Source organism: Panthera pardus, unplaced genomic scaffold (assembly GCF_024362965.1).
Source record: "Panthera pardus isolate Hobbes unplaced genomic scaffold, ASM2436296v1 HiC_scaffold_2, whole genome shotgun sequence".
In the NCBI taxonomy this organism is placed as follows: Eukaryota; Metazoa; Chordata; class Mammalia; order Carnivora; family Felidae; genus Panthera; species Panthera pardus.
This window is the reverse complement of record NW_026526765.1, coordinates 136,106,250-136,131,899: the sequence shown is the minus strand read 5'-3', so window position 1 is coordinate 136,131,899 and position 25,650 is coordinate 136,106,250. Positions and strand designations below refer to the sequence as shown.

General features: G+C 45.2%; 1 protein-coding gene across 6 annotated transcripts in view; it reads right to left on the bottom strand.

Annotated features, from left to right (window-relative positions):
- The window catches only part of ZNF608 (zinc finger protein 608), a 117,705-nt gene that overhangs the window by 63,562 nt on the left and 28,493 nt on the right, over positions 1–25,650 (bottom strand). The gene's annotated exons all lie outside the window — the stretch shown is intronic.

Here is a 25,650-nt window from a genome sequence, read left to right as displayed (position 1 = left end):
TTCCAAAGGAGAAGCTCCAGTAAACGCCACAGAGGCATCACTGGGCACTTCAGCGTGGGAGATGGGGTAAAATTGTCTCCAAAGTACTTTATAAACCGTAATGAATTAAATCACTACGAAAATACATTAACTGACTCTGCTGAATATGTAAAATACATAAACTTGATTATACACACTCAAACACATAAACTGGATATTATTAGCATGTATTAAGCATCGACTCCTAATTAAGTGTTCTACTGCAAAGTTTAGCAGAATTCACATACGTGGGGAAATAAAGGCCTGTGCCCAACGTCAGCAGAACTGGGGGTTTCTCCAGTGCCACATGTCCTTTAGTGGTTCGACTTGGAAAGATCCCTGATGAGTCTGACCAAGTCCCAGGATTCCACCCTCAAAATCCCAGGACATAGACATGACAGTCAATATAAGAGCATACGGTGCAATAACATGTCCTTCGCACCCCTATCCTAGAGAGCAGGAAAGGAGATCTTGAACCATACAACCTTCAGGAGCCTGGCCGTGACGAAAACCAAAGGCTATGCATGTACTAAGTAGGCACATCTCCAACCAACCCACTCTCTCATCAGACCCATTTCAATTACAGTTATGACCGGTACAGAACAGTTTTTAGCCCTGCTGACGGGTGGTCAGATGGAGAAGAGCCCAATGCAAAGCCCATCTACACCACGACTCCAGATCACTTGCCTGGGTCCTCAAGTTACACACAGATATCACCTACCTATAAGGGATGCCATCTTGTGTGCTTTATCCGCTGAGTTAACAAATCTTATGTGTGCAAAGGACACACAGAAACTATTTCTGGTAAAACGCCATCCTGGTCTGTAGTTCCTATATGCCCAATTAACCTTTGTAAGAAACCAAAGCTTGGCTATTAGACGTGCTATGACATAGTCTTTGTTGTTTAAAACACACATACACACATACACACACAGAGTGCATTTCAAGACAAGTTATGGGAGGAGGCGTGCTCCTGGGTGAACAGCTGAAGCAGTCATGTGTGTGGGCTCCTTGTTCATATGACTGTAGGAACTATTCCTACAGTTTGCCTTTCGCTAAAATGATCAAGTGACGTTCACTTGCCTGAATGATCCAAGATGCACTAGAACAGCCCTTCGCCCATCTGCATGCTAAAGAAACTTAATTTCCTGCTCTCCAAGCTGCCATAAAACTTCTTTTGCTCCATGCTTTTTATTGTTCTGCATTCTTGATCACAGAGCCCAAGAAAGAAAAGCATTTAACGGTCCCAAACCCCAGATCTAGTGATTTATGCTTCCGCGTAAACGCAGCTTAATGTGGATCAAAGTTCACACTGATAGTTCCTATTTTAACACTGAGCTGACAAATGAAGAAAGGGGTTCCAAGGGAGGAAATGCGGGGGTGGGGGGCATGCAAAAAATCCATTGCTACCTTGTAGTCTGTATTAAACTAAAACATTTAGAACCACTTTCCAGAATTTAAAAAGAAAAAAAAAAAGGCCAAGAAAAACTACAAACCGGCTACTGGGGTTTGTTTGTTTTTTTTTTTCTTTTTTGCATGTTTGCCAACAAATTCTTAATCTGTACAGTTAGTTGTAAAATGGGTTTAATGATTGCTACGCACAGAAACTGAAAAGACAAAACAGAACGATACTCTCAAAATACTCTTTATATCACGTGATTGACAGCCTACGTTAATTCCCAGAAAATACAGTTTCAATCGGAGAAACAAGAAAATAGGATGAAATAAAAGGAGGGAAGGCAGCTAAGAGAGCATGAATTCCCTTTGGGAGATCAGGATACAATGAGGCAAAGCCTGCAATACAAAGTTTTAAGGACAGGGCATGTTGGATGCTAGTATTTTGGCTCTAACTCTGACGATAATTAGCATGTGACTTTGGAGAGTCACTTAACCTCACTAAGGACCATTTTCCTCGCAACTGGAAAATGCATCCTCCAGCCGCCTACTGATAACAAATCCTATTACAATAGAATTCCTGGGCTAAATCCCTATTTCAACATAACTCCAACTACGAATATATCTGCACACAGATACACACACACATGAACCTACTCCTTGGGATATGTAAGTGACTCCAAAGATCAAATTTCTAAAGAATCTAGAAGACTTGAGGGGAGAGGCGATGGTATCCTGAGCCTTCGAGCAACTTAACGGTGTTTATTTCCATTCACACAATCCAAGGGCAGTGAACAAAGCTCAGTTGATAGCATTTATCGAGCAGACCTTGGAACCCCGTCCCCAAGGCTTACAGTGAGAAGCTAAGGTTCGGACAGTCTGACTATAAACATGAACTTAATCATAAACAGTCCCCCAATACAAGACCACACCCCAGTGGTCTAATGGCTTCCATTAGAAGCCCCTCTTCCCCAGAGGTCACCAACCACAGAGGAGGGTAAGGAATCACAGCCACTCCCAGAGGTGTTTTACACTGGGAGGTATGCTACTTTTTCAAACATTACAAATTTTCACAAACACAAAAACTTAGGGACAAGTATGAATGTCTACTATCTCTTAAAATAATAACGAGATAACGTACGGGGCTCGGCCAGCGATTCCTTGCGGCATCAACTGACAGGGCTTAGGCCTTGCAGTGACCAGCTGAGTTTGCATTTGCAGCCCTCCCCTGAGACAATCACAGAATGTCTGCCCCTAGAAGACCACGTAGCCAGCCTCCTCATTCTAGAGAGAAACTTGGCCTATATTTACACAAAGGCAATAAGTAAGGTACCTCTGGGGGCAGCCCAAGTGAAAATAAAACAGCATCCTATAAGCAGTAGGAGTTCAAGTACACACACGAGGAGCCAAGAGAGAGGCGGAAGGGAAATAATTCAGTGTCTGAGGGCGCCTGGGTGGCTCAGTCGGTTAAGCATCCAATTTTGGCTCAGGTCACGATCTCGGGGTTCCTGGGTTCAAACCCCGCGTCAGGCTCTGTGCTGACAGCTCAGAGCCTGGAGCCTGCTTCGGATTCCGTGTCTCCCTCTCTCTCTCTCTGCCCCTCCCCACTTGTGCTCTCTCTTACCGTCTCTCAAAAATAAGTATTTTAAAAATAATAAAATTAAATAATACAGTGTACAGAGTCGCTAATTCTTTCTGCCAGCGAATGCCCCCAGTAAGAGATGCCCCCCTACAAAAGGTTTCAGTTCTCTTGTCTTACAGCATCTAACACAAAGCCACATGCACCATGTGTAAAGCAGGATCTGGAAGGATTTTCAGTAGTGTTTTTACCTCCTACCAAAGATCAACTCCACTGCGCCGATTTCCAGGTCACTGATCCATAGACGGAACCGTACCTTCTTCAACCAATGAGGCTCGTGGAGACAGAGAGAAGCAATGGTCCCTAGGAGAAGCCCCTCCAAGGGGCATACACTTGGACGTGGTAGTGGCAGACCTCAGGTTGCGATAGGTTCAAATCCTTACCTCCCTGTTACTCGCTGTGGGGGACCCCTGAGCAAATAACCTGGCTACTCAGAGGCTCAACGTCTGCATCTCAGAAATGGGAGTAAGAATAACAAATACGCCCACAGGGTCACAGTGAAGACTCAATGAGATGATTCACATAAAGTGAAGGCTCAGCAAAGTGCTTAGCTCAGTAAATGGTGGCTTGGAAAAAGAGAAAGAAAAAAAAAAAAAAAGTCCCTGGTCTGATATTACAGTTCTCTAACCCTGCATGCAACCTTACAAAGCTCCTTTTTATATCCTACTATATTTAACATAAATCTATAATCCCCTCCAAATGCATGGTTAAGTGCGGTTAAAGTGTGTTAAAAGTATAAGAAAAAGGGCTTAACCCTGAGAAGCTCAGCCTGGGGGAAAATACTGCTCCTTTCATACGTTGGCATCTGGCAGCAGTCGGCCCAGCCTAATCGCCCCCCAATTTTACAGCAGATTCTGATGAGCCCTAGACCTCTACAAAATCTCCTACTAATCTCTAGCCGCACCTCTTTTTCATGTGCTGCTGCTCCCCCAAAAGTCGTCTCTGAGTCGTCACAACTTGATCACATAGCCCCCCAATAAATAACGCCTACACACCCGCTACGTGCCAGGCACCCCGCGCAGGCTGCTAGCAGGACGAGAGCAGGTACAACCCGAACGGGTCCGTGCTGTCCTGGGCTTACTGCCTAATCAGCAGGACTGTGGCACTCATCATCAAATACTCACGCAAGTACAGCAAAATTCCACCTGTAATTGCAGAACCACAATCAAGGGGCCGTCTGTAGGACCTGAGCGCAAAACACAGCATGTAGTGAAAGGCAAGGCAGTGCAGGGATCAGTCTTCAGAGCTCGAATCCCACCTCCTTCAGTTACATAACCTTTAGGCAAAGTCACCTGATCTCTCTGGGACTCAATGGCTTCATCTGTAAAATGGAAATAACCCGTGCCTAAAGGGACTACTACATGAGCCCAAACAATCCTAGTCCAGGTCTGGGTATGGAGCAGCGCTCAATAAATAAGAGCTGTTGCCACGGCCAATATTATCATCATTATTACAAATATAATTGAGATCTGAACTAAAAAAGAAATCAATGTAGGATTTGCTACATTCAACGACAACTCACCGGAGGCAATTATGAATACCCTTTGCAGGGGGAAGGTACTCTACAATAGTACTAATCAGATATTCCAGGTAAAAGTCAGTGGGGAATTATTAGTCTAATAATACTAACACGCAGGAGAAAAGACCAGAATAGAGAACTGGCCAGCATTAGCAATGGTTCCTTTGTCACAGCTCTTTTCTGTCTTCTTGATGGGACACTGATGTAACCTATTAGAGCCCAAAAAATAGAAGCAGGAAAACAGCCATCTCCAGTGGGGGGGGGGAGAAAGAGACCCATAAGTCTAACAGCTGGTGGTGGCAGCCTGTCAAACTGAGGAAAGTTAATGTCAAGAACAGACGCGCGGCAGTCTCTCACTGTTATTTTTGCATGATTATTCCCAGGTGTTGGTGCACGCTGAGCAGTAGCCTGGCTATTTATCACTCGAGAGAGCCGAAGAGCAAGGGAGTGGGGGAGTAGGGGAGGCAGAGAGGCGGGGAAGAAAAGGTTATTTACACAGATAGCGGCACTTAGCGTGTGTAATCAGAGGGCTGGGGGGGAAAAAATCCGCAGAGAGATTCTGGCAATATTTTCTCAGTTCACCTCATTTCAAGGGCTTCTTGAGCGCTGATGAGCAAGGAAGGCTACGAAGCAGGAGTGTTCACAGTAACAGCTTTGCTTCACTCAAGCACTGTGTCAGCCAGTGATGGGTTCCAATACCGGAAACTGACAGCCAACGAGGAAGGGTGCTGGGGGGCACCCTGGCCGGCACTCCTGCAGCCAAAGAGGTGCAAAGAGACGGGTGATCTGCAGCGGGATGCGGTGTAGCCAGGCAGAGGGAGAAGGGGCGTCCGGGGTCAGGGGCAGAGACAGGCAAGCCCCAGCGGAAGGTCTGAACCCTGACTGGGGAGCTTGCCCTTCTGGCTGCTTCCATCTCTTGCAAAAGTCTCCACGCTCATCTGGCTCTTAACCCCTCAATCCTGGGATTCTCGGATCAACAACAACCAGGGCGGAAACGGGGTTTTATTTTGCTCGGTCAATATTTTTACATTCTGTGGGCGTGCTGGGGCACAATTACTTCATGCTCACGTTTTCTCCCTATCGTGGCATTTGGCTGTTTTACGAGGTTGCCCACAGTCACCTCTTTAATTTAAAACGCATTAGACGGACACTGCACTTCATGCAGGGGAAATCACAGCTCTTTGAGGGTGACCACTGCCACCGTCTCTCACTCTGCATGTTAACCACCCTTGGTGCCGGACATGGCTGCTGCTTCATTAGCGAAGAAGGGAAGCTTAAAAAAAAAAAAAAAAAGGATCTCTTCTCCGAAATGAACTGTCAAGGGTGAATTTCCACCCCCGATACAGAAACCTGAACAAACGTATGCCGGTCACTCCTAACGGTGTCTTTCCTAAACGGGGTGGAGACTTTTCCTTTCGGATCCACGATCAAAGCAACCTCCGCTCCACAGCTTGGTTCTCAAACAACACGGGTGAGTTCCCAGTTCACGGTCTACTGTACACCACACTGCAGACATTTCCTATCTCCTTTACGTCCCGACATCCCCATTTTATAGAGGTGAACACTGAGGATGGACAACTGGTTCAAGGCCAAAATTTTAAAATCCATGGGCTTTCCTGTAAAAATACTAGCAACAGAGGGAGACACCCTTTCACCTCTCTTACGGAGGAGGGATTATACTCCACGTGCTCATGCTAAATCTTCGCAAGATTATGAAAAGCCAAGTATTTACATACGGGGAAGAGGAAATTTGGGAAAAGAAACTTTAAAAAAAATTTGTTTTTTTTTAATCTTTATTTCTTTTTGAGAGAGAGACAGAATGCGAGCAGGGGAGGAACAGAGAGAGAGGGAGACACAGAATCCGAAGCCGGCTCCAGGCTCCTGGCTGTCAGCACAGCGCCCGACGCGGGGCTCGAACTCACAAACCGCGAGATCGTGACCTGAGCCGAAGTCGGACGCTTAACCGACTGAGCCACCCAGGAGCCCCATGGGAAAAGAAACTTTAAAAGGTCACTCAGGGTTGGTGGCCCAGCCAGAACTTGAACCCACAGTGGTCTAAGAGGAAAAGCAAACTCTCCTAAATATCAAATACAACATGAAAAGATGGAAGGAAACCTTCCTCCTAGGGTAATTTCTGACCCTTCCCTGTAGGTTAGAACTCACACACCTGAATCATTTTTTTTTTTTTTTGCACAGAGTTCAGAGCATGCCTCTGGGGGCATCTCATAAGCAAATACTGCAGTCCCTTCCGGAAAACTCCCTCAAAGGCCTCACGGAAACCAAAGCTCAGGGTTAGTTTTGTTATTTTAAATCAACCAATTCTAAAAGCTCCAACTACATACGAAGGCTGGGAATGACACCATCATTTTCACTTTCTCATTTCGTGAAGACCAGAGGCCACCCTAAATAAAAAGCCACAGATTAAGCTGCTAAAGGGCTTTTACGGGCCTGGTAGGGTTGGACCAGGGCCCTGGCCCCAGGACAGCTGCTTCCATTTCCAATCATGCCAAAATCACAGAACGCCAATCCAGGGTCTCTCTACGGGGCTGCTTGGGTGATGGCAAGCAGCACCAGGAGGAGGTCACTGGACTGATGAGTCACCTCAGAAGTGTCCCTGTGTGCAGGTCACAAAGCACAGACACATAAAGGCTAGCGACAGGACTTTGAACAACAGTGACCAGGTTTAACTTCATTCTCCAGACGGGACAGTTTTCAAAGCCCAACAGAAGGTACAGAGTAGAATTCAACTCCTGGATTCAGGGTCGAGTTTTTGTTTTTGTTTTGAAGCCAAATGGAATTCTCCTGCAGAAGGTTCTCAACCGGGTAGGCTCCAGAGCAGGGGCTTCAAGGGCAGGTGCAGGGGGCACAGGGACTCGGTCTTGGAGGTGGGCCGACCCCACCAGCCCACATCAGCTGTCATACCCTTAAGCTTCATTTGTGACCTCTGCAAACAAAACGGGTCCTACTGCTGAGCCACAGATGCCTCTTCTGGTTTTTTTTTTTTAATTTTTTTTTTTTAACATTTATTTGTTTTTGAGACAGAGAGAGACAGAGCATGAACAGGGGAGGGTCAGAGAGAGGGAGACACAGAATCCGAAACAGGCTCCAGGCTCTGAGCTGTCAGCACAGAGCCCGACACAGGGCTCGAACTCACGGACCGCGAGATCATGACCTGAGGTGAAGTCGGCCGCCCAACCAACTGAGCCACCCAGGCGCCCCTGCCTCTTCTGTTTTAAAAGTGCCACTGACATCTTCAGCTGCTCAGAGAACTGGCTGTGCTCAAACAGGAACACTAAGGGACCAGCGTTTGTTTTTCTATGTTGTCCCTAAGGGTTCTCTGATTTTCTCTCATCCTGCTCATTTCCAAAGTAGTTACTTAAAACACAAAAATAAGCCGCAAAGAAAGGAGACCATCATACAGGTACTTAAAAGTCTGTCTTCTTTCACTAATTCTTTTCACGAGTTCCTGGCCTTTGCAGAAAGCTGCATTCCTGAACATTTCCACACAAATCCCATTTGCATCAATTCAACCTGGTTCCCAATCCCCTAGGAGTGAAAAAAGCAGCTCAGTGATAAAACTCTGCATGTCTAACTCTGGACCTTGATTAACATGGGTGCAACTATCGTACTAAACAAATCAAGTTCAAAATACCTGAATATCTTAGCAGACAATGGCTATCTTTACACTATCCATCTTTGTATGACCCTGACTTCTTGAAAGTAGGTCGAAATGACGGAAAAGTCACAGGCCTCTCATCCTACTGGACACAGACATGACTTTAAGGGAAAAAGGAAGGGAGGAATAAAAGGAAAGAAGGGCCTATTTGGAAAAATCACTTTATTCTTATTCTCAACCAAGAGTGGTTCTTTTCTTCACCTTATATTATGGAATCTCACTTGCAACTGCTAAAAAGAGTGTCTTCAATTGAAATTTGAGGCATTTGAGTTGCAAATGCAATACATGCTCATCACAACAAATTCAATAGTAAGGAAGCTCCTGAGTCACGCTGTATGGGAACCAAGATGGCACCTTGGCCTGGGTCAAAAATCTGCTTCTCCCAAGCATGGCAGGTCACCCACAGAAGGGGACAACCTAGACTTCCTGCCCAGGATACCACCTGGTGTCATTCACCCTCCCCCCTGCAAAATCTAAACTCTGCCCACTTAAACCCATTGCATGCCTAAGAGGCAGTGTGTGACCATCTCACCTCTCTCCTCTATACTTCCCAAATGCTGATCCAAAAAACTGATCAATTTCAGTGAATTCATGAAAGCTCTGAAATCTTAATTTCACAGTGAACCAGAATAAATGACTTGGTAGGGCTTTCCATGGTTTGTCACGGAGATGCAGGGCTTGGGGAGAGGGGGAGAGAGAGAGAGAGAGAGAGAGAGAGAGAGAGAGAGAGAGAGAGAGAGGAGGGAGAATCACCATAGCTCCTACGATCACCTACACACTTACTCTCAAGGACACTTCAGTGACACATTCACTCTTATTACGGCTCTAAAGAAAGGCAAGGGTATGTTTTCTCATCTGAAGTCTTAAGAGATAAGTTCGACCTCTCAGGGTCAGGAAGCAAACCAGAGGCCATCACTATCCCAGGGGGGGCTGCTCTGACCTCTACTAAGTACCTACCCTAACTACTGCTTTCAAAAGTTTCTTCTCACAAAGCCCCACACAGAAAGAGCTGCTCACAGGACCAGAATTCTGTTTTCCCTCCTGAGAACAAAGATTCTAGAAGCCAACAGGTCACTCTCTAGGGAGAGGCTTTCTCCTAACAGTTTCTTAGGCATCCTTCTAAAAATGTGACCCGTATAAAAATGTGAAATTGGGGGGGGGGGGTCACTTTTTATTTTACAGCCTTCTGCATGAATTTTAACACGAACCTGTACTACGTTCACAATTTATTTAAAAAAACTAACCTTTTAATAAAAAGATGCTAAGCCTTTCTACTTCAGGATCAAAGTAAGCAAATGCCAACGCAGAGGGGGGAGGGCCTATTTTTAAGACTGTTATTTCAAGTCCTTGTGCAAAGGTCCTGAAACCAACAAGCCGAAGGTGGGATGTGACAGGAGGACCGTATATTGACCCCATGTCCTCCCCCTGTATAAAAAAGGCTGCCGTTTAAACCTACCTCCTTCTGACAAAGTCATTCCTTTATCCAGCAAATTTTGGCCAGGTACCACTATGTGCCTAGCACTGCTGCAGGAGCCCTCCGGGGGCCCCAAGGCCACAGGGGAGACCGGCAGCACGCGGGGAGAGGTGGTGTCACCATGGGGCGGGGGCGGGGGGGGGGGGGGTGAAAGATGGGTCTTAAGGAAGTGCAAAGTGCAGCCTGGGGAGGAGACAGGAGACGAGGGCGGAGCTGGTCCATTCTAGACATCACAGTTGATTAAGGGCCTCGAAGCCCTGGAGGTAAGAAAGACAAAGCAGAATCAACGTTGGAAAAGCAGGCCTCATGGTGAGCCTGGATATCGCTAAGGACTGGGGGGTTATGGCCAAGCTGGAAGAGAGCACTAAGGATTTCAAGTAGGGGCATGGGAGGATCGGGTTGTTCCTCTGGTAAAAAGCACAAAAGGTGGTGTGGGGAGAACGGAGGACAAAGGAAGCTGGAGGAAGGAGGGCAGTTAGGACGCCGTAACAGGAGTCCAGGGAAGAGATAGTGGCCTTGGTGTTGAGGACAGGCCATGCCCCACTAGATGCGGGCAAGGGGCTAAGATCAGAGCGGTCAGAGAGGTCGGGTGTCCAACACTGTGCACCGGTCAAGAGACGGCCGTGCCCACCCCTGAGGAGCTGGCCCACGTCCTACCCCCACTCCTCCCAGAAAAGCAAGACTGCTAGCTTTTTAAAGGCTAGTGACTCTCAATAGAGTCCTTAATTTCAACCCAACAGCCACTAACGGCCACATGGGATGGCTCCAATGCCCCCTTGGAACTTTGTCTCAATCCAGCTGAAGAAATTGTGAAAATTAATAAAAGGAAATCTCGTTTCTTAAAAGTAAGTCGAGAAATTCGGCAGGTGGAGCTCTGGTGCCCTATTACTTGTCATCAATTGCAGACCCAAAGGAAGGCAGGACCTTGCAGGTGAATACTACTTTACTGCCCCCACCCCAGCAGGAGGAAGAAAGGCTTTCCTCCACACCCCAGCAACAGCCCAGCCAATGAGAGACAATCACGACTCGGCCAATGAGAAGCCACCATACTTCCAGCTTCCAGTTTCCTCCAATGGACTCTTTGTTTCTAACAGCCCTGTGGGCGGTCCCCCTATCTTCTATAAAGGGGCTGTCACCTCCTTTGTTCTCCAGAGTTGCCTATGACTCTCCCTGTGGCTTGCTGGTCCAAGGTTGCAATTGTCCTGCTATTCCCGAATAATCCCATTTTTGCTGGTAAAATAACTGGCAGTTTGAAGTGTCACGAAATGATGACACAACATGGCTGCTGCCACCTCTTTTCCATTGGATTCTTTTTTTAAGTGTATTTTGAGAGAAAGTGTGAACGGGGGAGGGGCAGAGAGAGAGAGGGAAAGAGAATCTCGGGCAGGCTCTGCTCAGCGTGCAACCCGACGGAGGGCTCGATCCCACCACCAGACCAGACCTGAGCCGAAATCCAGTGGGACACTTAGCCAACTGAGCCTCACAGGTGCCCCCCATTTAATGATTCTCGGTCTTTGAGAACCCAGACTCGACCACCGAATACCACTGCCCTCCATCTTTCCTTATTCCTGCAGCCAAGAATATAAAGAGACCTTCCCTTCACGAGGGCTTTATTGCAAAACCAATGCATATCCTGAACATGCTTTTTCAAACTGTCCTCACCTAATCGTGCCGCTCCCAGAGTGATGCTCTGAAGCGTCCCAGGCACCTCCTCTTGAGAATCACTGCCCAGCCATTGGCAGAGATAAACTCTCCTTTGCTTTCTCTTCCTTCCCTTGTACCTGGTTGTACCTTGTCCTTATGTTCCTACCCCCAACTATAAATCCCATGGTCTCCAATGCAAACACCTTCCCTTTTCAGTCTTGGTGCAACGAGCCCTTGGAGAGGAACAGTATAAAGGGCATATTGCCTAGCTTGGGACATCAGTCCACAGTCTGGTACAAGTGTTGGCAAGCGAAGGCCAGGAGCCCAAACAGGGCCCAAACATAGTTATTTCCTCTTTAGAGTCGAAAAGGGATGAGGGCTAATGGGGAGTAGGAGACAGGGTCACACTATCTTAGCATCTGTATTTCCAGAATATTTAATTTTACATGTGTCTTATTTCGGAACAGGTTTCAGATGACTACAACAAATCATTGAGAATAATTTTAAGACCAATCACTCAAACTCATACCTATCAAATAACACCTGCTCTAAATCTTGGTCATATAAAACCGTAAGATAGCAGATCCAAAATAAATGGAACACTACAACTTTTAAAGTGGATGCTATAACCTGTCCAAGATTTCTTAACCAATAAGACATTTTGTATAATGTAGCCAAAAAAAAGAAAAAGCAGAAAACAGTATACATACTCCATATACTATGTCCAACTATAGCACCCTGTGAACAATGTATTTATATTAAAATTTATATTAAATGTATTTATGTTAAACTGTATTTCTGTTATGCTCTCCTTAATGTTACAGTAATTTCCAGTTAGTCCACAAACACCTGCAGACAGTGTTAGCATAAGACCAAGCTAAATTTAAATCAAGTTCATTTGAATCATGATTTAAATCAGCCAAGGAGAACTGGTATCTGTTTTAAAATTAAAGAATGCATATTTATTTTTTGCCATAATAGTACTACGCTTCATAAAACTCAGAGATATATATACACACACTACTTGTTTAAAGAAAACATCATTTAAAGATGGCAGAAAAAACGTTAAAATATTCCAATTATTTTTATCTTTACTATTACCATCCAGCCTTTACATACGCACATGTATTTTACAGCCTCAAAACCATACTCTTTCGACAGATTTTTTTCATACTTTGCAGCTACATCAGGAATTCCAATACAGCTACTATATATATCAAAACTAAATGCAGAATCCATTCACATCAGGAAAAGACTTTCTTCTCTAAGTTAGTCATGAGTATTTTTCCACAGTGTATTAAAAACGCACAATCAAAACAACTTATAAACTTATAAACAACTGTTTTCTTCAGTAAAAAAGGGTAGGGGTAATCTTCTTCAACTACAAGTCATTTTAAAATAAGAAGTTTAGTTAAGTATCTTTATGCTTCAATAAACATTATTGAATCAATAAACATTATTCCTTGACGATAGTGTTTATTTTAATGACAGCGCTAAAATACAGGGGGGTAGGGGTAAGTACTCATGTCAAAGCCACTCCCAAGCAGTTAAGGATTAAACGTGGAACCCAGAAGTGAGGGCACAAGTTAGAAACAAAAATGAAGAAAACATTTCATGTACGTAAAAATCCCAAATATTATATAAAGGCACACCCGTCCAGCCTCCAACTAGCAATTTTAAGTATCTTTAATAATAACTCTGAAGCACTCGGACAGCTTATCAAACTTCCGTGTATTTTGTTCTGTTTGGCTGGGCTAAGGGAAATTTGTTTCAGGTAGCTTTGGTGTTAAGTACATTTTCCTGCATTCTTATATCCTAGAGCTCTAGTAACTCCTTAAACTGTAAACAGGTTATTAACAAAAACACTTTGCCATTTAACTTCATTCTGAATTCAAGTTATACATTCTGATAAAATATTTAACGTCTGTCACACCTTAAAAAACGAGTATCTCTTAAATGCAGTATGTTTTTAAACCCAGTAATTCTATTTCTTAAAATCAAATAATTATGATATAGCTACTCCTTTGAAATCGAATATTTGATCTCAAAAAAATAAGTGAAGATGAATTGACTACTGTTAGCAAAAAGACTTTGAGGGGCTCTGGAATAACACAGCCCAAGGATATGCAAAAGTACAGAAGGAGAAGAGCAAACTGATCTTGGAAATTATTTTCGCTCAAGGACACCGGAGTTTACGGTAGCAGAAGCTCCCAGTCAAAGCCCAGCATATGTGTGCAAAGTGCAACCTGGTTGCATTTCTGCACTGTCCAGACGTCTGGGCAGATGGGGGGCTCTGGGTGTGTCTGGGGCAAGCAATGTATCCCCACATGGGCAGTGAAGGAGGACAACAGATACGATTCCTGTGTAGGGTACCTCTTCTTGTAACACCTTCTTGCTTTCTCTTGCCCTTCTATAAAGCAGCGTCGTACCTTGACGCCTGGGTTCAGTACGCACTACGACTGAACCATGAGGACAACCTCACGATTCTAAGTGGCTGGCCCCAATCTGAATATAAGCCCACTATTCTGAGAACCTCCTCCCCGCCGTGGCCCTTCTCTTTTTCTTCCAGAGAGACACGGCGGCAAACAGCACGGCCCCACTAGGTGCACCTTAGGGAGAGCAGAAAAGGCAAAACTACAACCTGCCACCCCACCCTGTCCATCTTCCCAGGGAGAGCAGGTCATCCTTCTCTGCCTCTCATTCTCCAAGTGCCTTGTTAGAGGAACAAAAAAAAAAATTCTCTTGCACATGCGTCAGAAAGTCTAATATTTTGTCAAACAGAAATGAAAAATAAACCTAATCTAAGCTGTCACAGAATCATGAAATGCCTCTGGCAGTTCTATCAAAGTATGTAGACATGTACGGACTCTTTGAAGAAATGAAACTGCAGTTTATCAAGTGTGATTTATAAGCAACACTGATGTAGCTGGTAAAGAACACTGCAGCCTAATCATTAGTAGTCAGACAACAGCCATGTGAACACATCAATTATGGGCCCCACTGCCAAAAGCCCTTGAGATCTTGGAGATTAACAGCCAATCCTCTGTTTTACAAGCTCACATCAAAAAGAATATTAATAAGAGGAGGGGCGATGTGAAAGCTTGTCAGAGTAATTCAGCCACTAAAACAAGGCATTTTTTTTCCCTTCGCCTCTCTGTCGAATTGGCCCAAGGAAGAAGCTGGCATCCGTTACAAAGTACGACGCTGCCAATTTCTTGGAAAATGTTTTTCACGAACATATGGGAACTTGCAAGGGTCTGCAAAACTGCTATTCGGTGAAGAAAGACAGGCAAGCCGTCTTCGCAGCCCTTTTTTAATGCTGGAAACCAAACGAGTGGGGTTATTCCTCAATTATTTTTAAATCAATACGCGCGGCACAAACACCCAGTAGCTCTTCCTCTGCCCTCAAAACCGAAAAAATGTTGGAAAACCTCACGTATTTCATAGACTTCCACCATCCGCCAAAATTTAATTGACTGAAAGACACTACGAGTACCAACCTGGACCGGAACGAGTTCCCTCAAAGACACATGGTTCTTCCCAGAGTAGGACAAGAACCAAAATGTGTGGTCTCTGACTTCGGGGATTGAAATTCCTTCTTTCCGACTATCTCTGGACCGCAGATATAAATCTCACTGATATCTCTGCAGTTAAGAATAAAACCAGCTCTCCCAGCCCATACACCGAAAGCATCTGCAAAAAAAACCATGCCACAGGCCTAGCGTTTACTTCCGTGGTATCAGTATTCGACATACGCACCAGTGAGGATGGCTGTATTTTTGTAAACGATCAGATTAAACCAAACAGCTGGCAACTAACACTTCAGTGGGGTTCCAGCAGGCTCCCTAATAAATGAACGTAAGCCCCACTACAAAATGCATGGCCTGAGTTTCCTCTGCCACCAAGAAACTGGTTTGCTATTTTCATTCGTAGAACACTCCACATTTACATGGTGTTTTCCTAATATTTCAATTGCTGTTCATCATTTCAAAATCAGCATGGCATAGTGGGAGACACACGAGGGGAGGAAAAAGAAGCATGGGGTTTCTGTTGCTTCTCAGTAGTCAAGCTGTTTGGCCCCTAACTAAGTCACTTAATTCAAGGGCTTGCTGACAAGCAACTGTTAAATCACAAACTCTTTACCTAGGGTTCAAACGCCTCACGGAGTCTGAGACCCCACGTAATTACAGCAGCAAAGGTTTGCATATTTATACACTGGTGCGCTTTCTATTCTTCCTCTCCCCAGGAGAGAGAGCTCATAGATGCTCAATAAAAGTGTTAACGGTTCAAAACAGACTTAAGAAGCAATAAGCTAGTGTTTGTAAAGTCAAGGGCAAGAGCAGGGCTTCTTTCTCATTCCACTGCATACTAGTCATCAGCGTTTCTTCACCTGTTAAACCAGAGCGAGAACATGCTCGCCAACAACCTTGAAGCCCGTCATAAAACCAACAGGAGAGGTGACTGGGTGGCTCAGTCGGTTAAACATCCAACTCCGGATTTTGGCTCAGGTCGTGACTGCACAGTTCTTGAGTTCGAGCCCCGCACTGGGCTCTGCACTGACGGAGTGGAGCCTGCTTGGATTCTCTCTCTCGCTCTCGGCCCCTCCCCTCACTTGGGCGTGCACGTGCCCTCTCTCTCTCTCTCCCTCCTCCCCCCCTCTAAAAATAAACTTAAAACAAACAAACAAACAAACAGGCTATGGCTTCAGAAGCTAAATGCTAGTGGTTGTATAAAGATGAGTGATTACTGATTGCAATTTTGACATTAGAAAGGATAGAGCCTTTTGAGTAAATAACTTATCTGGGAAACTTACTTAGTTGGGGGAGGGGGGACTCAAAAGGAAATTATTCCTAGACCTTGTTGAATCTATACTAGAAACTCACCCCAAAAGATGCAAAGTTTTCACTGATGGGCATCATCGACAACATCTTCTAATAATACATCCGATTAGAGTATTTTTCACAACTTTTCTAGCAAAAGCTCTTAATGTCAGAAAAGCACATGACTCGGTCGGCACGGGAACCATGGGCGTGCCTTGGCTACGAAACACAGCAATATATCAGAACTTGTTCGGGTGAAAATGGCTCTCAGAATAAACACGTAGAGTTTCAACCTATTAAAATGTATATTGGCAAGTGTATTTTTTTGAAAAATATTTGTTAATAACATGTTGAGTTTCAATAGCCAACTTCAAGGCTAAAAATATCAAACCACTGTTCCATTTAACAAGTTATGACTATTAATGACCGACACTGTAATCAATGATTATATACCAAAGCCGTCCAAATGGGCCGTGCTCCAATTTCTTATACAAATTTCACCAAAGATAAAGGGGCCAAATTCATCTTTGAGTTCCTAAGATCTTACTACACTCCAAACTCCTGGGCTGGTTTTTTTTTGTTTTTTTCTTTTGCAAATGAGATTGTTAACTGGGTTTAAACAATTTTCCCATGGTCACACCTAAGCTTTAAGCTGTAATTGGCACTTCTCTCTTACTTGAATAATGACCTTCTTTTTTTTTTCTCTTAAGAGTAGCCCTCCATTTTAACCCTGAGGGTTTTGTGAGTGACAAAAAAACCGTCAGACAAAAATCAGCCAGCAACCAGGATGCCAGTGCAATCTGTTATTCTGACACAGCATAACCCTTCTGGGTAAAGCATCTTTATCTTTATTCTTTAGAATTCAACAGACAAGCTCTACCAGACCCAGCAAAACAGGTGCAATGTAGCCGACTTTTCAGATGACGGTGCTTTAAAGAATTAAAAATGCCACATGAATGTGAGATATAAAAAGATCCGGATAATTCCCAGCAATGCTTTTTTGCCTGTGATCTCTACATGGAAGGAAGAAAAAAGATGAAGACCCGGTGGAGCCAGCCTTGAGGCCCTCCTGCTTCTGCAACCCTACAAAAAGCAGACCCAGTCGAGCAAGCATTTACTGAGCATGCCTCGCAATCAGGCACAGTGCTGGGTGCTGAGAAGATCCAAGTGCACGAGAAGGCATCCATCCCCTCCAAGGTCTCAGGCTGGCAGGAGAAACGCACGGCACAGGAACAGAAAACACCAATTACAGGGAGAGGCTCGAATTAAAGATTCCGTCTCCAGGGCAAGAGGGGGAGTGGCTGAACTCGAAGGGCATTCAGAAAACGTAATCCAAGAAAACACTGAGGCCCAGGGATAGAGTGACATTTACCTAGGATCATAAAAGAAGTCAAAGCCAAAGCGTCCAATGGAACCCGGTCTCCCCATTCCCATCCCAGATTTCCTGATCCACCTGGATCATGAATGAGCCGGGCAGAAATCGGAGCAAAGGGCTCCGCTCCAGAGAACCCGCTACCTGCAGACCACATGTGGCCACCACCAGCAGGATTAATTGGCTGTGCTCTGCTGACTCAGAGGACAGGACAGCAAACTGGCAGTTTTCTGAAGCTCAGCTGACCAGAAGAGATGACCCCCATAGATCAGACCCACGGCAGTAACACAACTGCAGGCTTTACACGCTCCCAAAACATTTCCTCCAGCCTGCCTGGAAATTACCTACACGCTACTAAACGAAAATGGCTACCTAAGCAAAACCGTGGTTCATCTTTACTGCTTAAGCAGTTGGCTGTGCAAGAAGTCTCTGCTCTAGGCCTACAGGAAACACTGGGGAGGGTACGGACCCGGCTGTGAATATTCCTAGGGCCGCTGCTGCAAATCCTTAATCCTTTCTGCCCTGCCTCCCATTGGACCAACTACACTAATTAACCACCTGTAAAGACACTTACCGAAGTTGTATTTCAAGCAACAGTGTGGGGATTTTTAATACTTTATTTTTAGGTTTACTTATTTTTGGAAGAGAGAAAGAGAAGAGAGAGAACGAGGGAGGGGCAGAGAGGAGAGAGAGAATCCCAAGCAGGCCCTGCACTGCCAACGGAGCCAGACTAGGAGCTCGAACATAGGAATCGCGAGATCATGACCTGAGCTCAAATCAAGACAGAGCTTCGCCAACTGAGCCACCCAGGCCCCCCCTGGGAATTTTTCCATAAAGAACCTGAAAAGAAGAGAAGAGAAGAGAAGAGAAGAGAAGAGAAGAGAAAAGAAAAGAAAAAAGAAAAGAAAAGAAAAAAGAAAAGAAAAACAGGAGATTCTAATAACCATTCCTCACATTTGCTTTTGAGAGAGGAAAAAAAAAGACATCTTCAAATAAGCTATCTGAAGCTTTTTCTAAATGCACACAAAGGAGCACCCCTGTAGAGCCAGAGAATCAGAACAGAAGTAGGCAGCCTAGAACCGGGTGGTCTGGGGAAAGGAAAAAAATTAAGCACTCTTTAGGTGATTGAGATGCACAGCTTTGATGAAGAAATGACGGTTTAAATGAAGGGTTTAAGGATTCTGGATATTTGATCAAACATTATGTTTTACTATTTATTATAGAGGATTCATTAATACCATTTATTATAAAAGCATGACCCCAAAAGCCAATAAGGTAAATATCATACTCACCTTCCAGTTGAAAACTATAAGGAGAGCTAATGACCACCAAAGCAGTAAAAGAAAAAAATTTTTTCATCATCTCAAGAGAAAAAAAGGTCTTCTTACACCTATACAGGGCCCAGAAGCCACAGAGGAAATGAATAATAAACCTGACTACACAACTGAAGACACACAGAGGAAAAGAAAAAACTTGCATAAACAGAATCAAAACGCAAATGAAGAGATGGAAAAACTACTTTGCCAGCACACGAGAAAATTTGCAAAATGTAAAAAAAAAAAGCGTATTTAATTAATACACCTTGAAATACTTTAAGTCAGTAAGAAATGGCCAACAACTCACTAGAAAATGAGTCAGAGGTTATGAATTGTCAATACATAGGAAAATAAAGAGATAATGGTTTGTTAACATGAAAAGGGGAAATTAACAAGTTACTGTTGGATTAGCACATATTAAAGCCAAATTATTATAATTCACAGTATGAGTTACCTTGGTAGAAATACAGGCATTTCATGTCCCACTGTCGGTGGGAATGGAAGTCATGCCATCAAGTTGGGAGACAAATTCTGAGACATATGTGTACAAAGATGTCCACTACAGCATTCCGTAGCTGAAAAAGACTGTAAACACCTATGGGCTATTAGGGGAGAACTGGCTAAATAAATTAGGGAATCAAAGGCAGAAAGAAAACATAGGCTATCCAAGATACCCAGTTATGTGAAAAGAGCAAGGTGCAGAGCTGTTTCTTTACTTACGCTCCGATCTGCATAAGGAGACAAGAAATACAAATATATACGCTTGAACATATGGAGACTATTTCAGGAAAGACATACAAAACTGTTCAAAGTAGTTGGCTCTGGGCTCCGGGGAGCAGGTCTAAGGGGGAAGTAAAACCTACTTTCCATTATATAATATTTTAGTGCAGTTTAAACTTTTATAGATTCATGTACTACTTAATTTCTTTAAGTCAATTAAATGGAATTTTAATAAATGCAACTAGTTTCTCGAGGCTCTAGACCAGTCTCCCAAATTGGAGGCATATTAAATACCCAGCAGGTATGGAAGAGGTATCCACTGGGGCGAAAAAAAAAAAAAAAAAACCAACAACAACAACACAGAATAGAATTTCTATTTATACTATTACCCCGTCATTTTAAGATTTTATTGTTTGGGGCACCTGGGTGGCTCAGTCGGTGAAGCGTCTGACTTCAGCTTACGTCGTGATCTCACAGTTCGAGAGTTCAAGCCCCACATGGGGCTCTCTGCGGTCAGCACAGAGCCGGCCTTGGATCCTCTGTCTCCCTCTCTCTTTCTCTCTCTCCCTCTCTCTCTCTGACCCTCCCTGTTCTCTCGCTCACTCTCACAAATACGCATTTTAAAAAATCTTACGGGGCGCCTGGGTGGCTCAGTCAGTTAAGCAGCCGACTTCGGCTCAGGTCATGATGTCGCGGTCCGTGAGTTCAAGCCCCGCGTCGGGCTCTGTGCTGACAGCTTAGAGCCTGGAGCCTGTTTCGGATTCTGTTTCTCCCTCTCTCTGACCCTCCCCCATTCATGCTCTGTCTCCCTCTGTCTCAAAAATAAATAAATGTTAAAAAAAAAAAATTAAAAAAATGAAAATAAATAAAAAATAAAAAAATCTTACAACGGTCTCGTTTCCAAGTTTAATAATGATCGATTGTATTAACAAATGACACACAAGAGAGGCTCTGTGGGTCTGCACACAACTAGAGACACCTGGAAAACATTCGCTCTGAGGAAAGGACTGGTCTCTTTTGAGTGAGGAAGGGAGCCTCTGAGGAAGCTACTACCTGGTCCACTCTCTGAGAAAACACACAACCAAACAAAAACACTTCAGGATCTTGCCGGAGGAGTGGAGGCAGAAATTAAGCTGAGAGTAGGTTCCCAAACCCTGAGATCCTTCTTTAGAGTCACAGCCCGGCCCTCCCTCCCCCTCACAAAGCCCCACCCCTTCCCATCTCTGACTCTTACTCGGTTCCCCACGGCTCCCTGGAGCCTGGCCCCAGGCTCCCTCTTGAATTTCCTCTCCTAGCACCTCAGCTTTCCCTCACTCCGCTCCAGCCACCCTGGAGTCTACTAGATCAACCAAACACACTCCCTCCTTCAGGGCTTGTGAACAGGCTGATCCCTTCGCCCAGCAACTTCTCAGGGCCTTCAATGGCTCCCCTCACTGGGTATCAGGTCCCTCCTCAAACACAAAAAGTATAAACTCTCCTTTCCCCCCATCCCTCCCCAGCACCTCCTCCCTTCTCAATTCCCCCTTGAAGCACCTAACACCTACCAACACACACTCACTTGTCCAGAATGAACTAGAATAGAAGCTTCCTGAAAGCAGAAACTTTGTTCACTCCTGTATCTCCAGGACCCAGCTTGGGCTTGGCATACGGTCAGCGTTCAAACACTGTTCGCCCAGTGAAGGAATGAAGGAAGGAATAAACAGAGATCGCACTGACACCTCCCAGATTTCTAGTATTTCTACCGTCAGAACACAACACAGTCCAAGATCGCGACCTCTGGGAGGAGGCAGGGAACGAAAACTGTTGTCACTGTTGTCCACAGTTTGTATGCAAAAGAATTCCCGGGGCGCCTGGGTGGCTCAGTGGCTTAAGCATCCCCCTCTTGATTTCAGCTCAGGTCATGATCTCACAGTTCAGGAGTTTGAACCCCGCAAGAGGCTCTGCGCTGAGGGCGCGGATCCTGATTGGGATTCTTTCCCTCTCTCTGCCCTTCCCCACCTAGGCCCCCCAAACCCACCACCCCCCCCACCACCCCACCCCCACCCCCACCCTCTGGCTTGTGCTCTGTCTCTAAAAGAAAAAATAAAAGAATTCCTTAACACGGCAAAAATATCCCGGACAAACGATAAAAAAAAAAAAAAAACAACTTCCTAATTTTTGCAGCACAAAACCTACCCAACCCCCTGCATCTATACATGTTTTCTGACTTTCCTCCTGTTGCGCTGGAGGACCTGTCTCAGGCTCCAGAAGCCACGGATGTACCCCCTGCACCAGGTCTTTTCCACCACCGTCCCTACCTCGGTTCCAGGGCACCTCATCCCCTCTCTCTCTGGTGGATTAGCTCCTCTCCTCTACCTCCCCTGTATCATTCCCATCAGCAAACAAGCTATTAAACAGACAAAAAAGCTATTTAACCGAGTGCCCTGCTTTAAAAAAGGACACATAGAATATTCCCCGACTCCATGCTGTCCTTTTCATAGAAAAGTGTGCGATACACTGACCACATTCTGTTTTCTTCACCTTCCACACAAAACCCAAGCCCTCCAACCGGACTTGGATCCCCTCCGTCCCCACCCCCACCCTCACCCGGGACCGCGTGTACTAAGGTCACCAACAACAGCCCTCTTTCCAAAGGCAGCTCTGACTTCTGAGTCTCATCTTAACCTGACCGCCTGGCAGCTTTTGACACATCCTTACATCCTTGTTAGAGTGCCTTCGCTGGCTTTCCAAAACACCAGACCGGATGGGTTCTCTTCCCCCTCAATGGACACGGTCCCAGCTTCTCTAACTGATGCTCCACGGCTCCGCCCTGGCCTCATCGTTCCCAGTGACACTCACTAGGGGACCTTTTCCAGCCCCCCAACTGTAAAAGCCCACTTAAACGCCACCCACTTCCCCCAATCTGTGCCTCCAAGCACTGGTCACCCCACTGAGCATCATCACTTGGCAGCCATAAGGGACATCCACAGTGTGTCCCAAATCTTGATTCCACCCACCCCCAAAATTCTAGATGTTATTCTTTTTTAAATGTTTACTTATTTTTGAAGAGAGAGAGAGAGAGACAGAGCACGAGGAAGGAGGGGCAAAGAGATGGGGGACAGAGGATCCAAAGCGGGCTCCAGGAGGACAGCAGACAGCCCAGTGCGGGGCTTGGAACTCACGGAGTGCAAGGATCATGACCTGAGCTGAAGTCAGTCGCTTCACCAGCTGAGCCACCCAGACGCCCCTACATGTTAGTTTGTAATTCTCATCCACTCAACCCTCACTGCCAAAGACAACGTGAGCGCTTCTCCCCACCTCCATGGCCAAGTCCATCCCAACCTGTCTGGCCGGGGCCACTTGAAAAAGCCTTGTAACCCTGTTCCTCTTTTTGCCTCTGTATAGTCCATTCTCCACACAGCGGTCGAAAGCCATTTTTCAGAAACAAACCAAATCATGTCACCCCCTTGCTCAAAATTCTATGAAGGTTTCTCAACGTATTCAAACTAAAATCCAAACTCTCCACCATGACCTACAAAGCCCTGCAGGATCTGGCCCGCGCCCAACTCCCGATCCAATCTGGGCACGGTCTGCCTGGAACACATTCTATGTGTTATTATCTGGGTGGATTTAACAGCACGTGCAGTCAGCCAAGAGCGAGACCAGGAAGCACATCCAGAAAAAAAAAGTGCAAACATCCAATCTCTGGGAGAACATGCTTTGGTTCCCCTCAAGTCACCATCAGGCGCTGAATCTGTTCTTTTTCTCCCATCTCAAGCTTGTACTTGACATAGCCCTCTACCCTGTAATTGGGCTGCAAAACCATAGCTGCATCAGAGCAGCTTCAGCCTCACCTCTTAAACACACGGTTCCCATCATCAAAGATCACAAAGAAATGTCAACAGAAGAGATTCTCAACAAAGAGGCAAATCTCGGTTTTTCTAAGATGTGTCATGGTTTCCACTGGAAAGAATACCTAACTGTGCATTTCCACGTCAAAGCTTCAGAGGAACCTTTATAGTGCCTGCACCATGAGGACCCCCGTCCTGGGGTGAATTGAGAGGGGTTGAGAGGTATGCTGGTGAGTTTATCTTTCTGTCCACTGTCCCTAGAATTCCAGTAGCTTTGACCTTGACCTTGTAGGGCTGCCCTCACAGAACCTTTGCAGGTACGTACGTCATTTCCGCTATTCCCATTCCTAAAATCAAATTCATCAGACATACTAGAAACACACAGACTAAGAAACTACAGCTTATAAAAATGTGTATGTATATGTAAAATATATTAACGTGGAAAATAGAAATATAGGACACTTATATACTCTCAAGTCCTTGGCTCCGTAACTTAATAGCAGTATCGATGCTTGGGATCTCCCATGCCTATCAGGTTCCTGTTTGAAAAACACTCCTTACATTAGTTACAAAACTTCCCTAAAATATCCATTGTGAAATCAAGGCAGGGGGTATGGGGGGAGCCATGTCAGACCCTGCTTCAACATCATCACTTACACCTTGCTGCCGGCTTCAAATGCACTAAGAAACATCTACAGAAGAGGTTCTCTCCGAAACCAGCTTTGGGGGCAGAAAAGATAACTGGCCCCAAAGGTACGATGTAATTAAGAAACCAGGAAAGCTCTCCTGCCCTCTCCTCCTACCAGAAAGTCCCTACATGTGAATTCTATCCCTTGGGGTTTCACAAGTCTGCTCACAAATGAGGGAGTGTGGCACCACCATAAAATCACCTGAAGGGTCATTCAATGGACTGCTAGCAGAGGGAGAAGCTGTTGATAAATGGAGAAAAATCAGGCTGTAAACGAGGAGATACCAGAAGGCAAAAGAAGGATGATTTTATAGCAGGGACTTCACCAAGGAGATCAAGGCAAAGACCACTTCTGCTGTGGGGGCCTTGACTTTTTGTTGATCTTGCTCTCCCATGCTATGGATGGTAATGGCCTCAAAGATCTACACTCACTCCTCCTTGGGAAGCACCTTCTCTTGGCCTCTGGAACACAGGCTTTCCATCATCTGAAAATCACTGGCCCAACACAGCTGGTCTTTTGCTTATCTTCCTTACGGTGGAAGATAACCTCATGCTCATTCCTTGTGCCACTGACACTAAGGGCTCAATTGTCAAATACTGAGGGGTGCCTGGGTGGCACGGTCGGTTGAGTGTCCGACTCTTGATTTCAGCTCAGGTCATGATCCCGGGGTCATGTGATCTAGCCATGCCTCAGGCTCGGTGCTGAGCATCGAGTGTGCTTAAGATTCCTTCTCTCTCTCTCTCTCTCTCTCTCTCTCTCTCTTCCCCTGTGCCGTCCTCCCCACTCACGCTCTCCCTCTAAAAATAAATAAATAAGCAAAGAAACAACTTTAAAAATAATCAAATGTTGGGGGCACCTGGGGGGCTCAGTTGGTTAAACATCCGACTCTTAGTTTTGGTTTCGGCTCAGGTTATCATCTAGCGTCTTTGTGAGTTCGAGCCCCAAGTCGACTCTATACTGGCAGCACGGAGCCTGCCTGGAATGCTCCCTCCCTCTCTCTCGCTCTCTCTCCCACTCGTGCTGTCTCTCTCTCCAAATAAATAAACTTAAAAAAAAAACAATAGTAATCAGATGTTAAAACAGCAGATATACAGTAAACGTAGCACATATAAATTTGCCTCACTTCTCCTTATTTCCTGAATGTTATTTAATGTGTTTATATATAAATATATGGGCATATTTCCATTCTTGCAACAGAAATGCGTTCACCTGCTTGCCTTAGAGATCACTACGCCATAAACCCCAGCCATCCCCCTGGAACAAAGCAGATCCTTTCAGTAGCCCCATGGCCTAACCTTCTCCTGTCCGTGATACGTTAATCTACTTGCCCCTCTGTCCCCTTACGATTCCAGGTCATATAAATAAAGTTCAATATAGAGCCCTATCAGCCTAACAACTTTAAAGCCAATTTATTGACCCAACAGTTAGGTCAGTGGTGTCCCAACTGTAACAGAAGAAGGGGCCAATGTCTATGCTTTCAGCTCCGATCTGGAGCAACCAGAAGAAGGTCTTGAGTAGCTTGAAGAGCTTTGGCTCCC